General features: G+C 43.8%; 1 non-coding gene across 1 annotated transcript; it reads right to left on the reverse strand.

The window, feature by feature from the left end:
- Positions 1-430: 430 nt before the first annotated feature.
- Positions 431-503, reverse strand: Trnar-ucu (transfer RNA arginine (anticodon UCU)). Its single transcript has one exon. It is a non-coding gene; the product is annotated as a tRNA-Arg (tRNA).
- Positions 504-8,418: the final 7,915 nt, after the last annotated feature.

An 8,418-nucleotide genomic window follows, 5' to 3' on the forward strand; every position in this document is an offset into this window, starting at 1 on the left:
GTCTGCAAGATGGGAGAGGTGGGTTGTTCTGAAATAATTTTGGAAGGGGGGAGGGGAGAGGGTGTTGGGGGCGTGTGTATAAATTCTTGGTTGGTACATTTGTGGTACAAATAAAAGTAATCACTTTGCATTCACAGCACGTTATTGTAATAATTAAATGCAGCCGTGTTTTCTTTCTTTTTTTTTTCTCTCTTTAGGACAACAAGCTAAAAAGAGAGGGAGAGAGAAAGTGAGAGGGGCATTCTTACTGCTGACATGTCTTTTCAAAAAACATTTCTGGCAATAAGCTTCTAAATATATTAGATCCTAGAGAGTGCGCTCGAACACAAAACTGAACAGGTACAAAGGGGCACAGGAAAAGTGCTCACCTGTTTTATGCCCTGCATGACAAAAAAAAATATATATATAGAGGCCCTACCTTTGGGCTTAGCATCCCTGCCGGGATTCGAACCCGGGACCTTTGGATTAGAAGTCCAACGCGCTATCCACTGCGCTACAGGGACAAGGTCGGCCATCTTAAATTACCAGTTAATTCAAATTTTGTTGAATTAACTTTTAATTCGCCAGACTTTGCAAGTGCCTTGCCTGCACGAGCGCTAGCGCTCTTTGCCGACACGAATACTGTGGCAGTCCATTTAAGGCCATTATTCGCTTAAATCTGTTGCTTCGAGTAGGCTATCTTGCCGATGAAGGTCGAGAATTTTTTGCAGTTTTTATATGGGCCTCGTTGGCCTCGTTCATTCCAGTGCTCCATTCCAGTCACGTTCCCTACGCGCCCAACTGTAGCTCGACCGCTCTTCGAAGTTCGTTACGAATGCGTTGGCGAGCGTTCGCGCTCGCCGAAACAGCGCTGAAACAGACCACAGTAGAAAGGTATGTTCGACACCTCCCTTCGTAGTGTTCCATAAAATCACGCAGTAACCACAGGCAGGGTGGTTACTGTTATGTTTTACGAACGAGCAATTGCCAGATGAGCCGTGGCGCCTAAGCGATATAAACATAATTAAGCGCATATAATTCAGAGTACGCGTCTACCTGTCTGAAGGGAGCGCGCTGTCTGCGCGGTCTTACGATCACCTAAAACTCGACACGAACATCACGTTTCTGATACCGGCGTCACACGGGCACTTTTGATTGCGACCAGGGCCGATCCGTATTTGATTTATTGATCGCGATCAACAATCGTCGCTGCTACACGGTCCAAACTAATCCGGATCGAGTTTGGCGCAGACGTAAGTCAAATCGCGATTGTCTTGATCCCGATCGGGCCTAATCGCCTGACCGCTAAGTGACCGTGTAGCAGCACCTGATCCGGATCGAGCTTAATCCGCATCGGCCCTGATCCCTGATCGTGATCAAAAGTGCCCGTGAGCATGAAAAGGGAGGTTAGAGAGTACTAGGTACTAGCAGTACTAGAAGTTCGTTAAAGCGAAACTAGAGTGTAGCGAAACCTGCACCGCCTGCACATTGTCAGGGCGCAGAAAATAAATCCGTCGTTTTTTGCGGTCGACATTTGCAACCGTTTTAACACATGGTTCATTCCAGCAGCGTACTTACATGTCTAGAACAAAAGGCAGGTGGTAACACTTGGATATGTAGCCAGAAAGGAGGGAGGCGTTAGTATCAATTAAGCTCGAACGCATTACCCCCCCTCCCCATGCGTAAATGCCGCCTGTTTTGAAATACAGTTGTAGTACATGGGTACGCGACATGTGGCGACATTTCTCGTCGGTCCATTAGCTGTAGGTTCTCCGCGATCGACCGCTGGTATCATCGAACGCCGCGTCATCTAACCATCTAACGCCATTTCACTGAATGCCGATTCGTTCGCATTAATACATCACCTGCTCTGCTCGAAATGATGACAAAAAAAAAAAAGGAAATAAATCTGTTTCAAAAAACACCCTCGCCCCTCACCGACCTCAAGTCCAGTTCTTCTAACGCAGTTTCACACAGAGTCAAGGGCTCTTTGTCGTCATTTCAACTTTATGTGGGATTCCACATGCTGATCCAAAATACTAAAGTGTGCAAGCCCATAGAAAAATATATGTGTGCGACGTTAAACACCACCAGATGGTCGAAATGTCCGGAGCCGTCCACCACGACGTGCCTTATATTGTGGTTTTGGCACATAAAACCCCGCAAATTATTAAATGTATGTATGTTTCTCTATGGCAAGCTTATGAACAAAATACTGCATGGACCGTGGAAAACACGGTGCACCCTTTACCCTGCGCCACGTAGCAGAGGCAAGCGATGAAACTACTATTCAGATATTTAGAGAGCATCGGTCAGCTCGACAAACTTTAAAGGGGTCATGAACCACTTTTCCAAGTAATGATCTAATGGCCTCAGTATCGGAGTGTACTGCCTCCCGAATCGATTGCCACAAAAATTTCTCGAATCCGTCAAGAATCAGCGGAGTTACGGGGGTTTGGCGCACGCTCCCAGCGCTTTCTCTATTTTCTCGCGCCGACGAGCGCACTGGAAGCTAGACAGGGAGGGATGGCATGGGGGAAAGAAGTTACGCCAGCGCGCGTCATGAAACGCGATCGCTCTCCCGCTGTGATTCGCTTGCGCGAGTGCGGCTACCGTGTACTGAGGAGTGCGGCGCCGGCAAGTGGCGGCACCCTGCGGCAAGAAGCGCATCTGATCCGAACGCCGCTCTCGATTTACGTCGGCTATCGGCCAATAAGCATGCTATGTCTCTTGCGACGTACAGCGGACAGACGCCCCGCCCACCGACGAGAGTGAGAACCGGCCTCTGTTTGAAAAGAGGGTGCCTGGGGAAACGGCAACTTCGCGCTCCGCTTGTGGCCATTACGCGGCGCGCACGACTGTAATATTTGGCAGAGGAGTTCATAGCCGTGTCAGCTTTCCGCAGGATGTGTTTTTTCAATCAGCCCAAGGGGTGCTTCATGACCCCTTTAATGGCACCTTGAAAGCACGTAATAAGTCACTGTCAGCACACATCCCCGCCCAAGATACAAAAAAGTCAGTTTGTGTTTTTATCTCTTTTTTATCCTATTTTAACTATTTATATTTTTTTCCATCTCTCTCTCTCTCTTTGTGTCTTTCAGTCCCCAATCCCCTTCCCCACGCAGAGTAGCAAGTCAGCGAATTTACACACGTCAGCTAAATTCTCTGCCTTTCAATAAAGAGCTCTCTCTCTATTAGCACCGCTGTTGACGAATAGCTCACCGAATGACGAGAAATTCTTGGCTTAAAATATATATAAATATTGTAACGGGAAAGAATGCTAGTGGGACATGGGCTTTTTAGCAAGAGGACGAGAAAGACCTTTAATTTAAGAATTGTGTTTTAAAACTACCTGGTTCTTGGCCAATCCCCCAGCATGGGTGTCTGCTCTACAATGGCTGCCGGATTAAAGAAGCGTTTTTAGAGTGTTTCTTGTGTGTCAAGAGTGACCGTTACAACACACACACACACACACACACACACACACACACACACACACACACACACACACACACACACACACTAACCAATTAATTTAAAGCACAATAAAAATCAACTTTATAGTAAGTGGTCCCTATAGAAGCGAAACCTCCAGAGAATTAAAGGTATTTTTGAAACAAAAATTCTCAACAGAAAGAGTCAAATAAACAAGGTCTTCCGTAGCGCAAGTAAAAGACAGGACAAAAAAAAAAAAAAAGGCACAAGGATGCACACGGCACCTTATGTTTCCTCTTTTGTCCAGTCTACTCATACTACGGAAAACCTATTCAATATTTGTTACTAACAAACACATACTGATCAACGCTTACTAAAGACCATGTAGCTTACTGATGGAAAATCTTTCCATGGCGAAAGGCCCCCCGACTTGGTTTAGTCACAGCCCCATATGAAGTCAAAAGCCAGCATCTTGATCGTTAATGCATTTTAATTGGCTTTTTTTTTTTTCAGCATAAAATTTCTAGTCATTCAGTGGGCAGTTTAAAACAGTGCTTGCTAATGGAGCAGTGTGCTTTGCAGGCCTGTATTGGTCTGCTGGTGCCATACTTGTTTTGTTGGCTTCATAACTGATACAAATTAAAATATATTTCATGCCTAATGCAGGCATAAGATTAAGATGTTAAGCATTTTAGTTAACATATTTGGTAATCTTGCCAGCAATTCTTTTATTAGAATTATACATTCTATACTTGGTGACTTCAACAAAAACCAAAATTTCTGTTGGCCCATTCTTATGAGTAAGGAGAGTGGGGGAAGGGGGGGGGTCACTACAAGTACTGTTGAATGGGTTAACAACTGTGCAAAATATTACTCCATAGATAGGGGACTTTTTTAATGCAATAAAGAAAGAAAAACATTTTTGAGCAAAGATCTTATAGTTGCGACACATCTAAAACATAAGCGAAAAGTACATATGTAAATTGGGTGCAACAATTAAAGTGGTGGGCATTCTTGCCTGCCTGCTGGGTGTTGAAAGTTTTCCAAGGCAAATTCAATTTAAATTTCTGTTTAAAGAGGTTGGTCACATGGTGCTGAAGTATGGTAATAATGATTTTACTGGAGAGTAATAGTATATACTAGCAAAAGAAATATTCTAGGTTGCTTATGAATAGGGTCCTCCACATCAGAGTTCACATTTTGTGAACTTGGGTATCATTCGGAAACAGTGAGAGCTTCTTTCACACGTTGGCCACATTGGAATTTAAAATATGCCAAGCAATGCCAACTCGCAAGCTTTATTACATCACCTGTCACGTACAAATAAAAGCTACCATGAAATTTTAATTTAACCGACAGTGGTACAAGTGCCATGACCAGTGCACAGTTGACTCAAATCACAAATTGTCTTGGGGAAGGGAAGAAGCGAGTGGAAATAGTTGCACAGTTTAACTGCTTAGCAAGTGGTGTGCCATGCCCGCCATTACAAAAGCAATGAGACTTGTTTTGTTAAGCCAGGCCTCACAGCAGCTGGTGGCATACTTGGATGAGCGATGCACACAATTACTGCTATCAGCAGTAATCAACAGATTGCATTACCATTTGTTACTAGTGTTTTGTACAGCCATGAGCAAAAACGAAGCCAACTGAAGTAAGAGCAAACATATGTGCCAGCAGGCGTAACATTGATAGGCGTAACATTAAAGGGGTCATGAAGCATGCCTTGGGCTTGTTGAAAAACAAAACCTGCGGAAAGCTGACACGGCTATGAACTGCTCTGCAAAATATTACAGTCGTGCGCGCCGCGTGAAGGCCACAAGCGGAGCGCGAAGTTGTCGTTTTCTCAGGCGCCCTCTTTTGAAACAGAGGCCGATTCTCACTCTCGTCGGTAGGCGGGGCGCCTGCACATTGGCATCGCGGAGGCATAGCATGCTTATTGGCCGATAGCCGGATCAAACGCGCTTCTTGCCATGGGGTGCCGCCACTTGCCTGCGCCGCACTCCTCAGTCTGCTAACTTTACACGGTAGCCGCACTCGCGCATGCGAATCACAGCGGGAGAGCGATCGCGTTTCATGACGCGCGCACTTCTTTCCCCCGTGACATCCCTCCTTGTCTAGCTTCCAGTGCGCTCGTCGGCACGAGAAAAGAGAGAAAGCGCTGAGAGCGCACGCCAAACCCCCGTAACTCCGCTGACTCTTGACAGATTCGAGAAATTTTTGCGGCAATCGATTCGGGAGGCAGTAAACTCCGATACTAAGGTCATTAGATCATAACTTGGAAAAGTGGTTCATGACCCCTTTAAGAGAGAGGAAGGCAGCAGAGTGGATCTGAGAAGAAACAGGGGTAGCCTGTACCCTAGTTGACATTAAAGAAGAAATGGACATAAGTAGGTTACGTAATGCAAAGGATAGACCATTGATGGTCAGTTAGAGCAATTGCAATAGTTACCACGAGATGGGAAATGCAGCCGAGGACAGTAGAGAGTTAAATGGGGTGATAAAATTAAGAAATTTGCAGGCATGAAATGGAATCGGCTCACGCAGAACAGGGTAAATTGAAGTATCATTGGGTTTTCGAGATGGACATTTATAACATCCATTTGACAAAAGCCACATTGAACAGTACTTTGTTTAGGGTATTTTTACATTGTCAGAGGCAGTGAATGTTAAGGCCAACAGCTACGAAATTTCACTTGGGCTAAATTCGCCATATATGAGTAGCATATACCACTGAAGCAATCTTGGCAGACACAGGGCTAGTAGGGATACAGCCTTCTTGCTAATGGCCATCTCACAGTACCTAAGCAGGCACGTCTCCGATGGTTGCTGCTATGAAGCATGTCCCAGCATGTCGACTCAGAAATATTTCAATGACCCGCAGGCACCGTCTTATCTTGGAGGTCATATTTAAAATATAAAGTTTTGTGTGGAGGCTCTTTTATATATCTACAGTTTTGTATACCTACAGCGCACAAAACAGTGTTATGTTTTTGCATGGCCAGCTATGTTTACTAAAAAACAACCCGGCCCTGCCTCTTTCGGCACACACAGAAACTGCGAATGGGTGCTAAAAAAAAGTCTCCAAATAATTAACCGCTGTGTGCTCGAGCAAGCAACATTTTGATAAGTGGGTCATTAGCGACGTACTGCAACAGAAAAAACAATATACAAAATTTTTGAGTCAGTATGCCTTAACCCTTTCCCTACCGTAAAAGAAGAAAATTGTACCAAATTTACCAGAAATCTTTTTTCGCTAAATTTGTAGAGCATTTTTTTTCTGAACAAAACGGTACCATTATTTCAATCCAATGGCGTTCCTTTTTTTCACTAGTTGCGTAAAAAAAGATAGCTCGAAGATGGCTTCACCGCATGGCAATACAATGAAAGCCGAGACACATACAGCACAACATGCACAAGTGTGGCCATCTAGCATCAAGAAACACCACTATGACGAGTGTAGTTGTCATTGGTTCCATGTGGGATCAATTTTTTTGATGATGAGTATAGTCGTCATTGGTCATTTTGGTACAAAATCTTGTGATGACTATACTTGTCAACAGGAGGGAAAGGGTTAAAGGGAGTGCCAACTGGCCAGAACGTGTCACAAGAAACTAGTGGAAATGGAAAGACTGAACTATAGTGACAGAATTGAGCATTCTTTTCACGATTTGTGTAGAATTTGTATTTTTAAATTGCGCTGGAAAGTTACATAAACCGGCATGTCGCACTGCCTCGCAGAGAAGCCTTGGTACTGCCCAAATGAATCATTCGGATTGCTGTACGTAGTCTGTTGTTTGGAAGCACCACAGTTTGTGCTGAAAATTACGGTATGTACTTTATCAGGCATCCTCCCTTTATTTTATGCTTGTAAGTAAAAGGAGTTGACGCTAAGAAGTTGCATTGCCTTCAATGCAACGAGGGGAACCGAAAAGCCGTCTCAAGCAGCATGTGGTATGCACGCATACATGGTATTCCATGCAGCACGAACACAAACTGCTGCAACACAGGCTTTATTGACAAGACGTCACTTGTTTGCCTCTATATGATCACTATCGCACTAACCTACCACTGTATACAGCATGTGTTGTGTGAACAACTTTGTCGGCACCGCACATCGTAAAATTCTGATAAAGAATGGTTCAGTGTGCTTTCCGGTTTACCATTCCATTAGACAGTTTGACCGGTAAGCTTTCCATTGCACTAAAGGAAAAAGGTACCATAAAAATTGGTTGTCAGTCCCTTCAAAAAAGGGAGAGCAGGTATATTTAAAAAACTGAAAAAAAGGGGACAGGTAGTCTTTTATTCAGTGAAACTGTGGCCTTTCCCTGTCTTACATACAAGATTAATAATGTCTTCAGCACAGAATTGCTTGGTAACTGGACATTTTTTACATGCTCAAAAAGTATTACAGAGCCCTTATAAACAATTATTTCCTTTAAATGAACAGATAACGCATACAGTCGTAAGCAATACGAAAAACAACACTGATAATACCATCAAGAGGCCATGGTGGCTAAATGCATTAGCAAAGCACAAAAGTGTTCATAAGACTTAATGTTCAAGGGGAAATGCACACCTCTTGCAAACAAATATGCCAAGTCGGTACGTGCACATCACAAGTAATCGTTGCTTAAGCACTAATTTGGCGTTCCCTTTCATACTGCTCACGGCTGTACATTGCGCTTGTGACAAAATTATTTGACAGGAAGAGAAAGTTGTAGCAGAGATTTCCTTTGAACTAGTTGGTTGGACGTGCTAGTAAAAGCACAACTGAGGTCTTATTATCTAAAAGGTGCCCATGTTTCATTGTCCTTTTTTTTTTTTTCACCTCCGAGTGTGGTTTACCCAGGAAACACCTGTTGCTTTGGTGAAAGTAAAGAATATCATGCAAGGTAAAGAATATCATGCAAGGCAAAAAAAAAAGGGTGTTCTGCTGCACATTATCTCACACTTTAGTTAGAAAGAGTGAGAATTCAAAAGGACTCATACACATGTTCACTTAAC

Source organism: Rhipicephalus sanguineus, chromosome 1 (genome assembly GCF_013339695.2).
Source record: "Rhipicephalus sanguineus isolate Rsan-2018 chromosome 1, BIME_Rsan_1.4, whole genome shotgun sequence".
Lineage (NCBI taxonomy): Eukaryota > Metazoa > Arthropoda > Arachnida > Ixodida > Ixodidae > Rhipicephalus > Rhipicephalus sanguineus.